Source organism: Hibiscus syriacus, unplaced genomic scaffold, assembly GCF_006381635.1.
Source record: "Hibiscus syriacus cultivar Baekdansim isolate YM2019G1 unplaced genomic scaffold, ASM638163v2 tig00110377_pilon, whole genome shotgun sequence".
Classification (NCBI taxonomy): Eukaryota; Viridiplantae; Streptophyta; class Magnoliopsida; order Malvales; family Malvaceae; genus Hibiscus; species Hibiscus syriacus.
The window spans coordinates 2,877,105-2,900,415 of NW_024062711.1; the positions used below are offsets into that span (position 1 = coordinate 2,877,105).

A 23,311-nucleotide genomic window follows, 5' to 3' on the forward strand; every position below is an offset into this window, starting at 1 on the left:
CAACGGTCAAACGAAAATCGCAACGCGAGCTTCCAAGTTCGCAACGCGATTTAGAAGAAAATCGCAATGCGATTGATAGAATCGCAATGCGATTGAGAGAGTCGCAACGCGATTTAGAAGAAAATCGCAATGCGACTGAGAGAATCGCAATGCGACTGAGAGAATCGCAATGCGATTTATAGAATCGCAATGCGATTGAGAGAATCGCAACGCGATTTAGAAAATCGCAACGTTAAAAAGAAAATCTCAACGGTCAAAAGAATAGTTAAAAAAATTTTGTTTCTTAAGAATTTTCTCTAAAAAGATAGTATCCGCGCGGAGTGTCGAAGACACGTATTACCACGACCACGACCACGACCAAGACACGACCACGACCACGACACGACCACGACCACGACCACGACCACGACCTATCATCCATTACAATATGAATTATCGATAATAATTAATTCATTTTAATAAGTATTTAAAATTATAACTTGATAAATACATGAAATAATTCTATTATTAAATAAAAAATATATTTTTTATATTAAAATTATTGAGATAGATTTTACTATAAAGTAAAAGTTTTTTTTTTCACGTACAACCTCTATGTGAATTAGTTTCACAATAAGGTATCGGTTATGCATTGGATTCTTTCGTATTAGATGGTCTTTAATAAGATCATCATCATCATTCTTTTGTTCAACAATCCATATATTAATGAGGTATATTGGTTCATTAACACGACTAATTAATTGTAATGGATGATATTATGAAGAATAATGATTGGAACAAGTGTTGGTAATGCTCAATCCCACATAGTATGGAAACACTATTGGGAATTATTTAAGGCTTGTATTTTGCACTTCCTTGTTGAGTGAAAGAGGACAAGGGGGACTCTCGCGCGCCGCCGCCGCGCCGTCGCCGTCTCGTCTCGGGTCGGGTCGGGTCGTGGTCGTCGTCGTGGTCGTGGTCGGGTCGTGGTCGTGGTCGGTCGTGGTCGTGGTCGTGGTCGTGGTCGTGGTCGTGGTAGTGGTCGGTCGTGGTCGTGGTCGTGGTCGGTCGTGGTCGTGGTCGTGGTCGTGGAGTGGTAATACGTGTCTTCGACACGTCCGCGCGGATACTATTTAGAGAAAATTCTTAAGAAAAAATTTTTTTAACTATTCTTTGACCGTTGAGATTTTCTTTTTAACGTTGTGATTTTCTAAATCGCGTTGCGATTCTCTCAATAATCGCATTGCGATTCTCTCAGTCGTGGTCGTGGTCGTGGTCGTGGTCGTGGTCGTGGTCGTGGTCGTGGTCGTGGTCGTGTCGTGGTCGTGGTCGTGGTCGTGGTCGTGGTCGTGGTCGTGGTAATACGTGTCTTCGACACGTCCGCGCGGATACTATCTTTTAGAGAAAATTCTTAAGAAACAAAATTTTTTTTAACTATCTTTTGACCGTTGAGATTTCTTTTTAACGTTGCGATTTTCTAAATCGCGTTGCGATTCTCTCTTGAGATTTTCTTTTTAACGTTGTGATTTTCTAAATCGCGTTGCGATTCTCTCAATAAATCGCATTGCGATTCTCTCAGTCGTGGCGTGGTCGTGGGCGTGGTCGTGGTCGTGGTCGTGGTCGTGGTGTGGTCGTGGTCGTGGTCGTGGTCGTGTCGTGGTCGTGGTCGTGGGTCGTGGTAATACGTGTCTTCGACACGTCCGCGCGGATACTATCTTTTTAGAGAAAATTCTTAAGAAACAAAATTTTTTTAACTATTCTTTTGACCGTTGAGATTTTCTTTTTAACGTTGCGATTTTCTAAATCGCGTTGCGATTCTCTCAATAAATCGCATTGCGATTCTCTCAGTCGCATTGCGATTCTCTCAGTCGCATTGTGATTTTCTTCTAAATCGCGTTGCGACTTTCTTCTAAATCGCGTTGCGGCTTTCTTCTAAATCGCGTTGCGACTCTCTCAATCGCATTGCGATTCTATAAATCGCATTGCGATTCTATCAATCGCATTGCGATTTTCTTCTAAATCGCGTTGCGAACTTGGAAGCTCGCGTTGCGATTTTCTTTTGACCGTTGCGATTTTCTTTTTAACGTTGCGATTTTTTAAATCGCGTTGCGATTTTGATATCGCGTTGCGATTTTATTGGTCATTTTGGCAAATCCAAAAAAAATTGGTTAAAATCGTATATTATAAGGTATTTTTGGTAGCGATTTTATCTTTTTTCTTTTTACCTTTTCTTTGTTTCTTCCTCGCCGTTGTTTGTCGCTTCAACGTTGTCTGGTAGTGAAGGTAAGTCGTCAGTCACTGTCCCAACAATACCCTTCGTAACCCTAACCCTTGCCATGATTGTTGGGCGGTGTTGGGAAGAAAACCGCGAGCTTTGGGTCGCAAGGTGCTACTGCTGCCGCCGTGGTTCGACCGTTTCTGGCTTTGAGAGACTGGTGTTCATATGGAGTTTAGTTGAATCGGCCAGTGAGCAATTAGGAGTCCCTTAAACGGTCGTGTTTGGTGCTGTCGATTTTGTTTCATGGTTCTATCGCTCGTTTGATGCTACCGGTGGCTGTTTAAGGCCAAGGCATGACTGACTGTGAAGTCACCGACCCTTTGGACTGCTGCTGGTGCAGTTTCATCGTCGGCAGTCCCTTTCTATCATATTGGCAGCCTTTATATTTGAACCGAAACACCACTATCGATTTAATTATATCGTTAATATGAAATTGATGAATTTGGAATATTAAATCGGATATCGTATTTTTACACGAGACTTTGACTCGAAACCGGAATTACTGTTCCCTCTGTCATTACCCGTGAATTTTGAACCAACTCGTATAGACTGTAAGTGCTTGTTGATATTTAAAGTTGTCTAGATTTGTGTTTGTTTGCACTTTAAAGATATGTCAGTGACCGATCATGAGATTAATCAAGTATGCTCCGGGATTGATTTCAAATGAGAAGGAAAAGTGTGATTGGTTCGATTCAGTTAGGTGTTGGCTTACACCATAACACGATGTTTAATAGTTTAACTTCTCAGGCCAGGGCTGTTGAGAAGATCGAGCCATTGTTGTTAGGTCTTAAATCCTAGAATTCTTATAGAGCCCGAAGACAACCAAGACCATCTACTCAGACAGGGTATAGAAACCAGTTTGGTAAAAGAGGGAGAGACAATTATGATTCTAAAAATACACACGAGTTACACTGATGACGTATACTATTCCGATTGTTATTGTCGGAGGTTCGATTGTTACTCGATGAGTACCACAATGTTCACATTGTCAGAAGAGGCATGTGGGAGAGTGTTGGAGGAAGATTGTAGTGTGTCTCTGTTGTGGGTCTTTAGAGCACCGTTCAAGGACTTTCCTCTTCCAGTTACTGGTTCTTGTGGTCTTAGTCAGTCTCAAGCATTTGTTTAGGCACCGACTCGAGGTAAGGATAAGAGTAGATGGACTGGTTTTGGTTCGACTAGTTGAGGTAGACTGACTCAAAGTAGAGGTTCAGATAAATCTGTAGTTAGACAACCTGAGTTGGTATATGCTACTAGGAGGTATGAGGATCGAAATAAGCCACATGATATTGAAAGTATTTTCTTAAGTCATTTCATTTTCATTTTGATAAATTTCGAGGATAAAATTTTCTTTAAGAAGGGATAATTGTAAGAACTTGAATTTTCTCTAAATTTAAAACCCTAAAATATGAGGAAATTATTCAAGTCCCCAAATTAGACCTAAGAATTAAATTAGAATTTTCAAAAATTTTAGTGATCATTTTGTAAAAGAATTAAAACTTATAACTATTTTTAGAAACCCTAAAGAGTTAGATGATCAATCAATGTGATTTACCATTTTTCTTTTAAAACACAATTCCCTCCCCTGTTTCTTTATATCTACGCGGCGCCTCCATTGTTCTTTTTTCCCTTTTCTTTTTTTCTTCCTCGCGGCCTTTTGTTGCTTCAACGTCGTCCGATAGTCAAGGTAAGTCGCTGGTCATCATCCCAACAATATCCTATCGTAACTCTGACTCTTGTCATCGCTGTTGGGCGGTGTTTGGAAGAAACCAATGAGATTTGGCTCGTAAGGTGCTGCTTCTACCGTCGTAGTTCATCCGTTTGTAACTTTGTGAGACCGACGTTCATATAGGGTTTAACCTAATCAGCTAGTGGGCACTTGGGAGTCCCTCAAAAGGTAGTGGATGGTGCTGTCAGTTCTATTTCATGGTTCTGTCTCCCGTTTGATGCTTTCACCGACCGTTTAAGGCCAAGGCACGACCGACAGTAAAGTCACGGGCCCTTAGGACTGTTGCCGGTGTAGTTCCGTCGTCGGTAGTCCCTTCTGTCATATTGACAGCCTTTATATTCGAACCGAAACACCATTGTCGATTCCCTTTTATCGAATCGAGAATTAATTTTATATATCGATTTATTTAGGTCTTTAATCCGAAATTGATGAATTTGGAATATTAAATTGGAGATCGTATTTTTGCAGGAGTCTTTAACTCGAAATCGGAATTATCGTCTCCTCCACTGTTACCCGCTAATTTCGAACTGACTCGTATAGACCGTGAGTGCTAGTTGATATTTAAAGTTGTCTAGATTTGTCGGTTATTTAGAATTATTAATTTATTTATTAAATTTATCCGTAGGAATTAATTTAGGTCGATCCACTATTTGGGTTGACCGTGAAAAACGTTAGTTATTTGTCAAGGTGTGTCTCTATTCGGTGCTAAAATATTTTGTTTGGTTACTTATTTGCTTGGTTGGTTGAAAATTTGATTGAAAGTATGTTCGATTGTGAATTTGATCGTCATGAATGTAATTTGGGAAAATTGCCATGTGATGCTGGTTGAACTGTCGAAATCAAAATATGATTGTGCATACGTAATATGTGAATGTGTTGAATTATTGAAATATATGCTTTAGAATAATTGTTTATGAAATATTGTTATTCGAATCGGACATCAGATATATATATCATTTGATTTGGATTTTGATAGCTGAAGTTCAGTGCATTCACTCGATGGGGTGAATGTTACTTTCGGATTCTATAGTCTTTGCCTTTGTGACGGACCCCCTTTAGATGATGTGATTGTAGTTAAAGTGGCTCAGGAAATCTACTCTTCGGATGGTGTGACAGGAATATGGGTGAGTGCATAAATATTTGCATAACATACAAATTTAAGATTATCACTTTTGATTCGGATTATAATTAATATTGATTGATTCGGACTATGTTATGACTTGTGTTTGTTCTCAGATATTTTATTCTATTAAGACTATGAAATATTGAATTTGATAAATTGATTCTTATTTATTAATATTTTTTAAGTTTGAAACGAACACATTTTTTATGAGGGAAAATGATTTCAAATTTTCCCTCTAAATTCGACCTTTTTTTTAGATCGGGTTAAGAGGGTTACATCTGTCATCTATAGTGTTCGAATTCGGGTCCTTAAGGAATAACAACGATTTTTTTACTACGGAAGTCACTTAATTGTTATTGGTAAAATATTTTGAATTTTAAATATAGAAAGGAATATTATTTTTTTGAAGATTCAAATTCTATATATTTTGTCTGTATCAATGTCTGGATTGTAGTTTAATGTATCAATGTCTGGATTGTAGTTTAATGTAGTTTGTATCTAAGAATCCTACATGGAACAAGGCAAATATCGAAGATTACTGTCTTTTCTTCTTGATATGTCTGTTGGTGAATCTGGTTGAAGACCATACACGACGGCTTGAGCTGTTTTTGTTAGAAGTTAACGATGCGAGATGATAAAATAAATTCGCCTTTCGGAATGTAACTACGTAGTACCTTTAAGGTAAATTTTCACTTTTTTTATGGTGTTTGAGATCGTTGATCGTCTGTATCCCAAGATACAACTAGATATATGATCAGCTACAGTTGTACTATTGTAGAGATCACAAACTATTTTTTGTCTTCATCTATCACCGTAAAAAAATTAGAGAATAGAACTTTTTGAATTTTGAAGTGTGTTTAACCTAGTAGGTTTACATGGTATTTATAGGGATTTGTGAACTATTGAATTTTTTTTTGACCTAATGAAACATTAATGAGAATCAAGCAATCCAACAATTTTTAAAATTAAGGTTTTTGATTAAAGGATCACTTTATATTTAACTTTTTAATTCCAAAATAAAATTTGAAAATATATACTCTATTTTAAGGAAAAATATTTTACATTTGGATTAAAATATTCGTAAATTCACAAAGAATTTGAACAATTTAGACATTTAGGTTACACGTCTACACATGTACAAACCAACAATTGGATTCACATTGTACTGCATAATATTTGGATCAATTTCTTGTTTAAAGTTTTAAAATTATAATTTTTTTCCCAACAGATTTTGCGTGCATCGGTTCTCGACTCTCTTTTAGTGATCGTGAACGGGGAATGTATGATAAAATATAAGAAGTGAAATTCTATGGAAAATTAAAAGCTGACAGATGATCAAGAAACGAAATCAGACAGCTGAGGAAGCTTTTAATTTGTCTGCTTACAACTGGTTTAGTTTCTTGATATAAATTACAAACATCACATAGAAATCCTAAAGTTAGTGAATTCCGATTGTTCGAAACCACAAGCTGAATGTGGACTACTTTTTTCAAGTTGCTGCTTTTTTCTCCATGCATGTAATTCCTGTCCGTTATTGTCCGGCTCTCATACCATCGTTTTCACATTATTATATCTTGTCTTAAGCTTCTTTAAAGTTATCACTTTGGCAGGAAAAGTCAAAAAAAAAATGAAAGATTCTCACTTATTTCTTGAGGAAAGTGGATTTATGAGTCAATAAATTAACATTATTTATAAGATTCCTCTGAATTATTACAATATTTTAGTTACCAGCAAATGGCTTCAGTTCATGAAGAAAGTAACCTATATAATATTGACCTAAAAGATCTCCGACTAGAGCTTAGTATCTGAGGGATATCTAGTGTGACTTTTTTCATATTGTGGCCTTAATCTTGGCCAGTTTATTTGGAGTCGCACATGACTTCTTTTCTAGTGTTATTATTGCTTCTTTGTAGCTCAACAGCTCCTTTTCCATGTCTTCAATGACATGTAGGATATTATGGAATGAAGGTTGAGCCCGGATTAAATCCTTCGTGTCGAAGTTACTGTCAACCTTGCCGCCTGATCCATTCTCCCTTAACTTTGACTCGATTTTGGCCGTCTCTTTATCGGAAAAAACATGTGATTTGGGATCTGGAGACTTTACATTGTCCATACTAGTTCCATTAGTTTCCAAAGGAAGGGATATTGAGGATTCCTCGACTTGGCAATTTGATGTCTGAGAAGGAGATGAAAGATGCATGGGACTAAGACCAAGTAAAATGTACCAATTTTCCAATATGCATAAACACTAGTTCTTATGTTTACCTTTTCTTCAAGATGCTTGATCAGGCCCTCAAGAGATACCTTAGGGTCCCTAGTCTTCACCAGGTTCACCAGCAACCTCAGCAGGAGAAACTTTAACCTCTGGCAGAAGCTTTTCGATGTGATGGAAGAGATTGTGATCGGAAATCTCTAAGTACTTTAAAGCCAGTTGCTTAAAGGCAGAGAAAGTACAGTGAGTGAGGTGGATGTGCATGTCCATTCGACCAGCTCGAAGTAGTGCAGGGTCGATCCGATCTTTGTAATTGGTGGTGGCAACCAGAATCTTTCCTTCCCCACAGCAGGATAAAATACCATCAAAGAAGTTGAGTAGTCCAGAAAGTGTTACCTGTGAGAATGACTTGAAAGATGGAATTACACTCATTAAATAGAAAACTTTAAATAGGATTGACTCGAGCAAAGCTTTACATTTACCCACAATTTATATTTGTTCACCACAGAATCTCATGATGAAAGTAAGATATCAAGTTACTTAGAACTCAAATACACAATTTTCAGGTACATGGCATACTGACCTTGTTCTGTTGATGATACTTTATAGGTTGCTCGATCCCGGATTCTCTGTTCTGCAGCTTAATGGAGCAGTCTATATCTTCTATCACAAGAATGGAACGATTAGCCATGCTAAGCAACAAATTCTGCAAAACAAGGTCCGAGGAGACAGATGAGAGATTCAAGTTATAGATGTCGAAATTCAGATGATTTGCCATAGCAGCGATCAAGCTCGATTTCCCGGTTCCTGGAGGACCATAAAGCAAATACCCTCTTTTCCACACTTTCCCAATCCGTTGGTAATATTCCTTACTATTCATGAATCTGTCCAGATCCTCCAGAAGTTCCTTCTTCAGATTACCGTTCATGGCCAAGGTCTCAAATGTCATGGGGTGCTGAATTATCACAGGTTTCGGGGTCCAAAAATCATGAGCCGCCGTATGAAGCTGCACCACCCGGTTCCTCTCCTTGATCTTGTCGGCTCTTTCCAGGATGTATGGCAAATAAGACTTGGTGACCAAGCCCTTGTACTGTTTGTGAAATGAGAGCTCGTACCATCTGATCTCGTGCTTGTGCATTCCTTGGCTATAATCAGAGAAGTACCTCCACTTCATTGGTACACTTTCGAAGACATCGATCATCTCAGTGTTCTTCTCCATGGAAAAGGTAAGGTTCCTCACGCTCTCGGTCTTCTCTACGGTCACACGAGGGATCGAAATGGTGGGAAGTGATTCCCCGAGGTAAAGGTTTGCAGCCTGGAAAAGTTGGTTCATCTTTGAGCTTTGGTAATCTTTAAACACCATGGTCTCCTCCGAGGTGAAACGGCTAGTCCATTCCTCGAAGCGTGAAGAGATGTATAAGCGCAGTCTTTCGGGCAGGTAACTGTAGATGGTAGTACGAATCAATGCAATGGAAGCCAAAAATGCCCACAACGAGTTCATGCTCTTGGCTTTGTAATCTTTCAAATACCAAAATGCTTTAGAGTTGCAGGCAAAAATAGAAGGAAAGAAGCAAAGTGGGTATACAATAAAACGAAGAAATATCCTTTTTATACTAAAAACTAAAGTAAATAGTAATTGTACTGAAATTTCTTTTGAGTTGCCTTGAAGAAGAAATGGAAAAGAAAGAAAGGAGCTTTCGAGGAAACTATACGATGACTTAGAACATATAGTTTAGGACAAATGCCGCGTGGTCTTTATTTATTATTTGCTTCAAGGTACAGATAATTTGGACGGTACATTGAAATTTTAAACACCATTATTAATAGTATTGAATTGGAGCGTCGCCTTTCGGCGTCATATCACCAATACAGTCAGCAGTCAAGTTTTGGCTTTACTTAGCCCAACCACATTCTACTACATGAATTAGCTAACTTTGTTTTTGCTTTCTTGCTTTTTGATACGCAAGAGACAGAAAATTGCAGTAAAGAGAAAGAGATGGAATTTGAAAACTTTAATATATCAATTTCCATATTCATTGATGAAAAGACCCCACTTATTTTTATAATTGAATTACTACAGCTGGGAAATGTAACCGGTTAAATATATTTTTAGGTGTCTAAATTATATCTTAAATTGATTTTTAGTGCTTAAAGATTTTTTCGTTAAAAATAGATATATAATGTTTTCTCCGTTACACTTTTAGATGTCTATCGTAAAAAAATCGTTAAGTGACATGTGTAATGTTTATGTTTTTTAAAATAAAATATTATTTAAAATATTTTTTTTAAAAACTAAATATAACATGTCGCTTAATGGTTTTTTAAAGATAGTCACCTAAAAGTATAATAAAGAAAACATTAGACATCTATTTTTAATAAACAAAAGTTTAAGCACCAAAAATAAATTTGAGATATAATTTAGACACCTAAAAGTGTATTAAGCCAAAAAAAAATATAATTACTTATAACTGTCCTTATTACGTGATTTAACAAATGTTAACGACTAACAGCTTTCACTGTGTCTGATACTCCAATATCTTTATGGTTCCTTCATTATCTTTTATCAGAATAAACTAATATTTTCTTGGTTCAAGTCTCAAATATTTTGATGAGCAGGAGATGATATTGATCAACAAGTGATGGCAATCCAAGTCATCAAACATCGAGACAGCTTCTCCTCCATAGCTTCTTCTTCTCTTTTCTTTTTTTGTTTTCCACCATGGAAGCTCTTTTAAACTCCAAAATCTTCCTCATTTATCGTGTTTCTTGTAATATCTCTATTTTCTATATCAGGACACAATCAACAGCAGCATTAAGTTCAATAGATTTTAAATTTTTAAGTGCAAATATGATAATTCCCGTCTTGGTTATATATTATAACCTATCGATAAATAATTAAATTTATAGCTTTGTCTAATGGTTAATGTTGAACCATGCTTTAATATTTTGACATATCGAAAATTAATATTTTTTAAAAATAAATTTAAGATTATTTTCGATTCGATTTTTAAAATTATATTTGATTCAATAGTTCGAATATAGAAATTATTTTAAGGTCAAAAATTCCATTTGTTCTCTTTACTTTTTTTAAAATTTAAGTTATATACTGGAAATATTTTTCAACATTTTTACAAAGGGTTTTGAATATTAATCAATTTTTAACATTGCAGTACCAATACTGCAAGAACAATATTGATATTGTTCATGTGGTATCGATACTGGTATTGATACAAATGACTTAAAATGTGAATCAGTACTGATACTTCCCATATAAGTATCAATACTTGAAATGAGAGTACTGATACATCACATATAAGTATCAATACTTGAAATGAGAGTATCGATACTCGCTTTATGTTTTTGACAATTGCAAATTCTGGTATACCATTTTAGTACCAATATTCCTATGAGTACCGACACTCCCTTGGTGAGTACCGATACTCCCTTGGTGAATACCGATACTCTCCTTCATGAGTACCGATACTCTCTCTCCCCAATGGCTAGAATTTTTGTAGATAATGCAGGGAGTATCGATACTCAAGGTGTCTAGGCATCATTTATTGTAGGAAATTTCTTCCCAACAACTCTATTAATACCCACAACAACTTAAACGGCTAGAATTGAATGAAGAGGTATAAAAACAAGACTCCAAGTAATATGTGAAGACATGAGATCCAAGAGAAAGCCAAAGAAATCAAATTGAGCCAAAATTAAAGTAAACATTCCTCAAAATTCTTTTTCGCTTTCAAAGAACACTTTTGTACCCATTTGTTTTATTTGTCAAGTGTTCTTATTTGTGCAAATAATTTCCTTGTGAGGCTTTTCTAAGTTTGTAAATTTGTAATTTTCTCTTTGAGATAGTATCTTAAAGAATTTGGGGTATAATTCTCGAGGAGGTTGTAAGGTTACACCTTATCCTTAAAAGTTGATACAAATTAGTGAATTTGTGAAAATTTTTTGTGTGGATAGCTAAGGTATTAGATACAGACTTTGATTTAGAAAGTCGAGCACTCTAAAATCTTGTGCTCAATTTTCCAATTTTCCTTTAAGCTTCCACCAAATTTTTATTTACCAATTCACCTCTCTTGGCTATTTTATCCTTCCGATTGACTCAACAATTTGTATCAGAGCTAATCTCATTAGAAGACTTAACATCCTCTTAAGAAGATCCTTGGAAGAAGTCAATCAACTTATCATCAATGACCACTTCATCTACTTCTGAAATTTATGGTGAGTCTCAATCCATGTCGAATCCTCCTTATTTTAATGGTGCCAACTATTCTTATTGGAAGAATATGATGATGTTATTCATTCAAGTCACCGATTATTCAGCGTGGGATATGATTATTGTTGAAGCATATATTCATTCCAAGATGCAAGGAGAGCTAGTTGTGCCTAAGGTCATGGATTGACGAAGATTGAAGTCTCGTTTAACTCAACAATAAGGCCATGTACATCATATTTTATGCTCTAGGCGCCCCGATGAGTATAGTAGGGTGTCTACTTTCTCAAATGCAAAAGAAATATGGGACAAGTTTGAAGTCACACATGAGGGTACAATTCAAGTAAAGAAATCAAAGATTGGAATTCTCATACTCAATTATTAGAATTTCAAAATGTAGGCTGATGAAAACATCAAAACCATGTCGAATCATTTTACTGCCATCATCAACGATTTGAAGGCCTTTGGAAAATTCTACACCAATGAAGAAATTGTGAGAAAATTTCTTAATAGCTTGTCAATGACATGGAAATCCAAGAGGATGATTATTGAGTAAGCCAAAGAGTTGAAGCTCATTGGGTCTCTTCTCACCCATGAGATAAGACTCGAGAATGAGGAAGAGAAGAATGTGAAATAGAAGAAAGTTGGGATTGCTCTCAAGTCCACCAAGGAAGAGAGTGATTCTAGTGATGAAAAAGATGAAGAAAAGACAATGTTTGCCAAAAGATTTAGGATATTCATAAAGTCTAACAAAGGAAGAAAATTTCAAAGAAACGAGGGCTTCAAGAATTAATCTAAGAAGGATCCCCGCCGTTTGTTACGAATGAAAGAAATCGGGACATATCAAGTTTGAGTGTCCTTAATTGAAGAAGTGGTAAATCAAGAAGGCGCAAAAGACATATGTAAATAGATGGAGCGATGAAGAATGCTCCGATGAGAAGAATAAAAAGTAGCCAACTTATGTTTTATGACAATCAAGGAAGAAACTAAGGTAACATGTAGTTCATCCAATTTAAATGAATATTCTTTTGATGAACTACAAGAGGCCTATGATGAATTAGCCTTAGAATTTGATATCATGCTTTCAAAGAATAAGAAAAATATTTCAAAAATGAAGAATGAAAATATCTCTTAGCTAAGACCAAAAGTGAAATTTAAAGTAAGATTAAAGATATGTAAGTTAAACTTGATGAATTTGAAAAGAAAAATCAAGATTTGCATAACTTACTTTCTAAAGTTTATGATGATAATCAAAAGGAAATTGATGACCTCAGAGCTTCTTTTAACAAAGTTGGGTCAAACCATTTTCAAAATGGTCAAACTTCAAAATCCAATTATGTAAAAAATAACTTTGGACAATACAAACATATAGGTCCCCAAATAATCTCTAATGAGAAAGTTGTTAGGAGCATATGGGTTTCCAAATAGATCATTGATACTAAGGACAAGGATATCCTAAAAAAATGGATACCTAAGGGGACTAAATTATTGGGAACTAATACCTATGGACCCAAAAGAATTTAGGTACCAGAAATAAAAAATTAATCTATGTTTCTAGGTGGAGGAGCATTGCTACAAGGCACAAAACATAAGCGCAAATTCATTGTACCTTGATAGTGGATGCTCAAGACATATGAGCAGTGAAAAAACCATTTTAAAGAGCTCAAACCTAAAAGTATATGAGTAGTAACTTTTGGTGACAACTCCAAAGGCAACATAGAAGAAATAAGTTCAATTGGTAACAATTATTATATTTTAATTAAAAATGTGTTATATGTTAATGGTTTGAAGCATAATCTACTTAGTATAAGCCAATTGTTTGATAAGAGATACAATGTCATTTTTGAGTATAATGGTTGTAAAATAGTTGGCATTGCGTCAAACATGATTACGCTTGTTGAACATAGAATAGGAAACATTTACATGGTGAATTTAGATGATAGTGTTTTCTCAAATGTATTCCTAGTAGCCAAAGATGAAAAAGATTCATGGTTATGTCATAGAAAACTTGTACATGCTAGTATGAGAATATTAGATAAACTTGTTAAAGGTGATCTAGTAAGATATTTACCAAAGTTAAAATTTGATTTAGACAAATTTTGTGATGCATGTGTAAAGGGTAAGCATAAAATAGTTTCCTTTAAATCTATTAATGATGTTTCCTTTAGTAGAGTATTGCAATTGATTCATATGAATTTATTTGGGCCTATTAGAACTACTAGCTTGGGTGGAAAACAATATACTTTTGTGCTTTTTGATGATTTTTCTATATTCACATGATTTCTCTTTTTAAGTACTAATATGAAGATTTAGAAAAATTCATCACATTTTCAAAAAATAATCCAAAATGAAAAAGGTTACTCAATTTCCAATGTTAGGAGTGACAGTGGAAACGAATTTCAAAATCTTGGTTTTGAAGATTTTTACAACTCTTGTGGTATTAGCTATAATTTTTCAGCCCCTAGAACCCCTCAACAAAATGAAGTTGTTGAGAGGGAAAATATAATTTTAGAGGAAATGGCTAGAACCATGCTTTGTGAAAATGATTTGCCAATATATATTTGGTTGAAAGCCACAAACACCGCTTGCTATATTATAAATAGAGTAATGATTAAATATATTTTAAAGAAAAGTCTATACAAACTTTTCAAAAATAAAAAACCTAACATTAGCTATTTTCACCCTTTTGGTTGCAAGTGTTTTGTTTTAAATAATGGAAAAGACAATCTTGACAAATTTGATGTAAAAAGGGATGGAGAAATATTCCTTGGATATTCCATGAATTCTAAAGCTTACTGAGTCATTAACAAAAGAACTTTAGTGGTAGAAGAGTTTTTTCATGTTGTTTTCGATAATAACCCCTTCCAAGGAATGATATGAAGTAAGTATTATGACATCAAATGAAGTTGGTGAACCATAATCTAAAAATGATATGCAAAAACAAACACAAGATGCTCTTGAAGAGCCAACTCTATAGGAAATAGAAGTTTCATAACCAATGGAGTATAACTATGTCAAGGACGGTGAGATTTTGGGTGATTCATTCAAAGGAGTAACCAATAGATCATCTCTTAGTAATATTTGTAATTTTGTTTCATTTATCTCATGCATAAAGCCTAAGAATATCAAAGAAACATTAAATGATGAATTTTAGATAATGACTATGCAAGATGAGTTAAATCAATTTGAGGGAAGTTAAGTATGAACATTAGTTGAAAGACCTAATGATAAAAATCTATTATAGGTACTAAATTAGTATTTAGAAATAAATTAGATGAAAATGGTAACATAGTGAGGAACAAGTCTAAACATTTTGCTCTAGGGTATACTCAAGAATAATGAATAAATTTTGATGAAACTTATGCTCTATAGCTAGGATTAAGGCAATTGGAATATTATTACATTTGTATGTTTTCATGGTTTTACTTTATATCAAATGTATGTTAAAAGTGCTTTTCTAAATGATTTTATAAAAGAAGAAGTGTATGTTAAACAACCTCCCAGTTTTGAGGATTCAAAATTTCTAAATCAAGTTTTTAAGTTGACAAAAGTTTTATATGGTTTAAAACAAGCTCCTAGAGCTTAGTATGAAATATTGTCAAATTTTCTTGTTGAAAAAGGTTTTTCAAAAGAGAAGGTTGACACTACCTTATTTAAAAAAAGTGAAGGTAAAGATTTGTAATTAGTTTAAGTTTATGTTGATGATATAATTTTTTGATCTACTAATGATAATCTTGTCCAAGAATTTGCTAAATTAATTCAAGGTGAGTTTGAGATGAGCATGATGGGGGAGCTCTCATTCTCTTTGGGAGTCCATGTAACTACTTAAAATTCGGGTCAATAGTTCAAGTCAGTAATTATTGAACCATGCTTTGAGATTTTGATATACCAAAAGTTAATAAGTTTAGAGAAATTTTAAGGTTATTTTTAATTTGATTTCTAAACTTATATTCGATTTCTAAACTTATATTCGATTTAAAAATTTGAATATAGATATTCTTTTTAAAGTAAAAAACTTCTTAGTTACTTCTTACTCTTTTGAAAAATTCAGGTCATATACTGGAAATATTTTTCAAACATTTTTACAAAGGATTTCAGATCTTAATTGAGTCAAAAATCAATTTTTAACAATAGAGTACCAATACTGTAAGAACAATATCGATATTGTTCAAGTGGTTACCAATATGGGTACTGATATTAATGTGTACAAATACACTGAAATATAAATACTTGTACCGATATTCCCTTTATGTTTTTGACAAACTCGATTCAAGTATGCTATTTTCGTACCAGTACTCTTTGAGTATCTATACAAGTATCGATACTCTAGGTGGAGTACCGATATTCCTGTCTGTCCAACGGCTAGATTTTTGTATTTAATGCAGGAAGTACAGATACTCTAAGCCCGAGTACCGGTATTCAAGGTGTCCGAGTAGTATTTATTGCGAGAAAATTCTTCCCAACGAATATATTAACTCCCATAACAACCCAAATGGTTAGAATTGAGTGAAGATGTATAAAAACAAGATTCTAAGTCATATGTGAAGACAATAGATTATAGAGAAAGCCAAAAGTAATCAATTTGAGCCAAAATCAAGTCAACATTCTTCAATATTCTTTTTACTTTCAAAGAACACTTTTGTACTCATTGGTTTCATTTTGTTGAGTGTTCTTCTTTGTTCTCGAATTGTGCAAACACATTTCTAGTGAGGTTTTTTAAGTTTCCTATTTGTAATTTCTTCTTAGAAAGGGTTGTACACTTGAGACTTTGGGGTATAAGTCTAGTTGTGTTGTAAGGTTACACCTTATCCTAAAAGGTTTGAACAAATTATCGAATTTGTTGAAATCATAAGTGTGAAAGCTAAGGTAGCGGATGTAAATTTCATTGAGGAAGTTGAACCACTCTAAAATTGCCCGTGTCAATTTTCTTCATTCTCTTGCAAAAAGCTTCCATTAAATTTTATTTGCCAATTCAACCCCTATTGGATATTTCATTGATTTGATTGACTCAACAAGTGGTATCAAAGCTAATTTCATTGGAAGACTTAACATCCTCTTGAAAAGATCCTTAGAAGAAGTCAATCAATTACTCTACAATGTCCATTCCATATACTTCTGGCATTTTTTGTGAGTCTCAATCCATCTCCAAGTTTCCGTATTTCAATGGTGCCAACTATTCTTATTGGAAGAATAAAATGATGCAATTTATTCAAGCCACCGATTATTCGGTGTGGGATGTTATCATTGACAGAGCATCAATTCCCTCCAAGAAGCAATGAGAGCTTATTATATCAAAGGTCATATAGGAATAGATCGATGAAGACCGAAGACTCGTATAACTCAATGCAAAGGCCATGCACATTATATTTTGTGCATTAGGCCCTAATAAATATAGTAGGGTGTCTCTTACTCAAATGAAAAAAAAAGATTTGGGACAAACTTGAAGTCATACATGAGGGTACAACTTAAGTGAAGAAATCAAATATTGGAATTCTCACTCTCAATCAAGAGAATTTCAAAATGAAGGCCGATGAAGACAATAAAACGATGTCATATCGTTTTACCACCATCATCAACGATTTAAGGAACTTTGGGAAAATTTATCCCAATGAGGAAATGGTAAGAAAAATGCTTGCATCATTGAACTCATCTTCAGAAGGCAAAGCAACCGCTATTGAAGAAGCCAAAGATTTGGAGTTGTACACCCTTGATGAACTCATCAGATAATTACTCACCCACGAAGTGAAACTTCAAAATAAGAAAGAAGAAAATAAGAGAAGAAGGTGGAGAAGAAGAAATTTGGGAATTTTCTCAAGTCCAACAAAGAAGAGTGTGATTCTAGTGAGGAGGAAGATGAAGAAATGGAAATGTTTGCCAAAAGATTTAGGAGATTCATGAGGTCCAACAAAGGAAGAAGATTTCAAATAAAGGAAGGCTTCAAGAATGAATATAAGGAGAAAGACCCCGTCATTTGTTATGAATGCAAGAAATCGGGATTTATCAAGTTTGAGTGTCCTCAACTGAAGAAGAAAGTGTCAACCAAGAATGCACAAAAGGAACATGTAGCTATATGAAGTGATGACGATTGCTTCGATGATGAAGAATAAGAAGTGTCCAATTTTTGTGTTATGTCCATCGAGGGAGAAACTAAGGTAACCTTTAGTTCATCCAATTAAAATGAATATTCTTTTGATAAACTATAAGAGGCTTATGATGAATTGGCCTTCGAATTTGAGATCATGGTTTCAAAGAATAAGAAAAATGTTTCAAAAATGAAAAATGAAAATGATCTCTTATTTAAGACCAATAATGAATTTGAAAGTAAGATGAAAGACACGCAAGGCAAACTTAATGAGTTTGAAAAGAAAAATAAAGATTTGCATAACTTACTTTCAAAGGTCATGATGATCATCAAAACAATCTTGATGATATTAAACCTTCTTTTAACAAAGTTGGATATTCTCGATCTCAAAAAGGTAAAACTTCAAACCCAACTATGTTAAAAATAACTTTAGACAATACAAACATAGAAGTCCCTAAAAAACCTCAAATAGGAAAGTTTTTAGAAGAATATGGGTCCCCAAAGAGCTCATTGCTACTAAGGATAATGATATCCTAGAAAAATGGATACCTAAGGGGAATAGATTATTGGGAACTAATGCCTATGGTCCTAAAAGAATTTGGGTACCAAAAATAAAAATTTAATCTATGTTTGTAAGTTGATGAGCATTGCTACAAGGCCCAAAATATAAGCGCAAATTCATGGTACCTTGATAGTGGATGCTTAAGACATATGATTGGTGACAAGAATCATTTCAAAGAGCTCAAACCTAAAAATGAAGGAGTACTAACTTTTGGTGACAACTCTAAAGGCCGTATAGAAGGAATTGATTCAATTGGTAACATTTTTTCCATTTTAATTGAAAATGTGTTATACGTCAATAGTTTGAAGCATAATCTACTTAGTATAAGTCAATTGTGTGATAAAGGATACAATGTTATTTTTGAGTCTAATGGTTGTAAAATAGTTGACATTGCATCAAACATGATTATGCTTGTTGGACATAGAATATGAAATATTTAAATGGTGCATTTAGATGATATTGTTTCCTCAAATGTATGCCTAGTATCTAAAGATGAAAATAATTCATGGTTCTAAGATAGAAAACTTGGACATGATAGTATGAGCTTATTAGATAAACTTGTTCAAGATGATCTAGTAAGAGGTTTACCAAAGCTAAAATTTGACGTTGATAAAATTTATGATGCATGTGTTAAAGGCAAACATAAAAGAGTTTCCTTTAAATTCATTAATGATGTTTACTTTAGTAGAGTATTACAATTGATTCACATGGATTTATTTGGGCCTATTAGGACTACTAGCTTGGGTGGAAAACAATATGTTTTTACACTTGTTGGTGATTACTCTATATTCACACGTGTTCTCTTTTTAAGTTCTAAGGATGAATATTTAGATAAATTCATCACATTTTCTAAAATAAACCAAATGAAAAAGGTTACTCAATTTCTAGTGTTATAAGTCACCATTGAATCGAATTTCAAAATTTTGGTTTTCATGAATTTTGCAACACTTGTGGTATTAGCTATAATTTTTCAGCTCCTAAAACCCTCAACAAAATAGAGTTGTTGAGAGAAAAAATCGAACTTTAGAGGAAATGGCTAGAGCCATGCTTTATGGAAATAATTTGCCAAAATATTTTTGGGTGGAAGCCACAAACACCGCTTGCTATATCATAAATAGAGTAATGATTAGACCTATTTTAAAGAAAACTCCATGCGAACTTTTAAAAAATAAAAACCTAACATTAGTTATTTTCACCCTTTTGGATGCAAGTGTTTTGTTTTAAACAATGGAAAAGAAAATTTTGGTAAATTTGATGCCAAAAGTGATGAAGGAATATTCCTTGGATATTGCATTAACTTAAAGCTTTTTAATTTTTTTTATAAAATAACTCTTGTGGTAGAAGAGTTTATTCATGTTTTTTTATGATAACCCCCTTCTTAGGAATGAGACTTGTGTGGAAGATGATGTAGGTATTATGACATCAAATGAAGTTGGTGAACCATCATCTAAAGAGGAAATGCAATAAAAAACACAAGATGCTCTTAAGGAGCCTATTCAAGAGGAAATAGAAGGGAGTACAACTATGTCAAGGATGGTGAGATATTGGATGATCCATCCAAAGCGGTAACTACTAGATCATCTCTAAGAAATATTTGTAATTTTGTTGCATATATCTCATGTATAGAGCCTAAGAATATCAAAAAAGCATTAAAAGATGAATTTTGGATATTGGCTATGCAAGATGAGTTAAATCAATTTGAAAGGAGTTAAGTATGGACATTAGTTGAAAGACCTAGTGAAAAATCTATTATATGTACTAATTGGGTATTTAGGAATAAATTAGTTGAAAGTGGTAACATATTGAGGAACAAGGTTAGACTTGCTGCTTAAGGGTATACTCAAGAAGAAGGAATATATTTTGATAAAACTTATACTCTCGTAGCTAGGATGGAGGCAATTAGAATATTATTAGTATTTTTATGTTATCATGGATTTACTTTATATCAAATGGATGTTAAAAGTGATTTTCTAAATGATTTTATAAAAGAAAAAGTGTATGTAGAACAACCTCCCGATTTTGCAGATTCAAAATTTCCAAATCATGTTTTTAAATTGACAAAAGCTTTATATGGTTTGGAACAAGGTCATAGAGCTTGATATGAAAGATTGTCAAATTTTCTTGTTAAAAAGGTTTTTCAAAAGGGAATGTTGACACTACCTTATTTATAAAAACTAAAGGTAAAGACTTGTTAATAGTTCAATTTTATGTTAATGAAATTATTTTTGGATCTGCTAATGATAATCTTTGCCAAGAATTTGCTAAGTTAATGCAAGGTGAGTTTGGGATGAGCATGATGGGGGAGCTCTCAATTTTTTAGGACTCCAAATCAAGCAAAGAAAATATCACATCTTCATCAATCAAGCAGGGTACATCAAAGATATGCTCATTGGAGGATGTGAAACCCCAAGCTACTGCTATGAGCTCATCTACAAAGCTTGACAAGGATGAGGAAGGTAAGTGTGTAGATGTTAAGATTTATAGTTATATGATTTGATCATTGCTTTATCTTACCGCATGTATACCAAAAATTATATTTAATGTTTGCTTATGTGCTAGATTTTAATCATGTCATGAGGAATCTAATTTACATAAGAGAATCTTTAAATACCTAAGAGACACTCATAATATAGGACTCTGGTATCATAGAGACTCTAACTTTAGCTTGCATACCTTCTCGAATATGGATTATGGAGGTTGTAAATTAGATAGGAAAAGTACCTCTAGTACTTGCCAATTCCTATTTAATATGTTAATTTCATGGTTTTCAAAGAAACATAATAGTGTAGCATTATCAACCACAAGGCGGAATATATTTCAGTCGTTAGTTGTTGTGCTCAAGTTTTATGGATGAAACAACAATTAATAGACTATGGAATTGATGTAGGTATTCTTCCTATCATGTGTGACAATACTAGTACTATTTGTCTCACCAAAAATCCCATCTAACATTCTAGAACCAAAAATATTGAAATTAGACATCATTTCATTAGAGTTCATGTCTCAAAGGAAGATATAATTCTAGAGTATGTAGATACTTTGCATGAAGTAGCAGATATCTTTACAAAACCTTTAGATAAAGAAAGATTTTGGGCACTTAGGAGAGAATTACGTTTGACAAACCTACCTTGACTTTGTATTTAAATATTTTATGCACTCTTATGATTTTATGAAAAATCATGCTAAATGATTTTTTTTGCCTACCACACAATTAGTTAGGGAGAGTTTAGGATTTTTCATTTAAATTGATAAAATGTTCAAAGTATGCTTAACTATGTATTTGCTTGGTTGAACATGTTTTCCTTGTCTATTTAGAGTTGCTTATACCAATTTTGATGCCCTAAAGTATACATTATGACTTTTGACCTGTTGGTGCACTTTAACTAGAATTTCATGCAATTTTAGCTTTCATAGGTGTTTTTATTGTTAAATCTTGTATGAGTAAATGAATGGTTGTATCTTGGTCATAATTTTATGTCTCATATGGTCAATTAAGTTGAGAGTGTTTAATTTGTGATAAAAATGACATCTTAGGACTTATTTGCTATAATTTTTGACCATTTCATGCATTTAGTATCAATATTGTTCATACAATACCGATATTATTCTTTATCTGTATCGATATTGTTTGTAAATTACTGATATTGTTCTCATAGTATCGTTAAGAGTATCGATAAACTTTATTGACACTATCCATTTCTATGTATGAATACCAATACTTATTTAAATGAGTATCAATACTCGGGGTTTGGAACACGTTATATCTTTCAAAAATCCCCAAAATTCTTTATTTGTTTCAAACCCGAAACACCCATTTCAAAAACCTCTCATCCCTAACTTAAATTACTGTCATTTTTTCATTATTTTTGGATCGTTTTGGGTCAATTTTTTGTCTTGTTACCTGCATTTCATCAAATTCGATTTACATTATCTCATTTCCTTCTCAAATCATGATTCAAGTTAAATTTTTTTGAAACCCTATTTTTTAATGTAGGCTTAAATCATGTTAGTTTAGGTTAAATTAGTGAATGAACGTAGTTCATACAATATTTTTGCACTATTATCTACCAAATTTCACTACAAATTTACAATTTTTTTACACAAAAAAATTTCAAATTTATTAAATAAATGCACCTTATATTTTGTTCATACACATTTATACATATACATATAGATTCATATATGAACTTATATTATATACAATGTTTATTTCAAAATTTCTATGTATTTGTTCATATTTTGTTTACATTTTTTATATACTTATATATACAAAATTTTTATTTCTATATATACATTTATATTTATACTTATTTTTTCAATATATTACTTATTTTTCACATTTCTTTTTATACTCATACATATTTAAAACTCATTAAGATTCTAAGTTTTACTTAATCTTTTATTACCTTGAATATAACATACTATTTTTGAGTTTAAGGAATTGATGTTAGCATATGTGTATATACTGTGTCATTTTGCAGGTTTCCCTATCATGCTTTTGTGAATATGTCAAAACGAGCCCATTATTCTTGATCTCACGCTCCTCCCTGAGCACCTCCACCTCAACCTCCAAATCCTATTCCCAATCCCGTTCCCAATCCAAATGAGCTTATCATTCAAAATTCATGCTTTAATGAACCCGATCACCAAAACCTTTGACATCGATACTCGTAATTCTTTGAGTCTTTACTCTTTAAGGGCCATCGTATGCCTTCACTTTTCCTCATGATCAAACTTAATTTCAAATACCTTCCACAACTCCAATCTTTGAAACTAGACAACACCTTCAAAATCAAACTCGTTATCTTTCAACAACTTGTTCGTATTTTCTATTCAAACAATCTTTGTGTTGTTAATTAAACTCTAAATGTCACTGTTAGTATTTGCTCCTATCTCACAAGACAATAACTTCACATAGATGTTGTTTTCATAGCCCGAGAGTTAGGTCTAGAAGTTAAGGGTATAAAAAATGAAAAGATACTGTTGAATCCTCTTATAAGGTTGGTCATAGTGTTAATACCCTAGACATTCATGAGCACTTCTTGCACCTTATTATCACTTGGTGAAATCGACCATCCGGTGATAAATTCTCCACCCTTCGTATTGTTAATATTTGGTGGATTCATT

The 23,311-nt window shown here is 33.6% G+C and overlaps 1 pseudogene; it reads right to left on the minus strand.

Annotated features, from left to right (window-relative positions):
* Positions 1 to 6,769: 6,769 nt before the first annotated feature.
* Positions 6,770 to 8,898, minus strand: LOC120121620 (annotated as a pseudogene).
* Between the last annotated feature and the right edge of the window lie 14,413 nt (positions 8,899 to 23,311).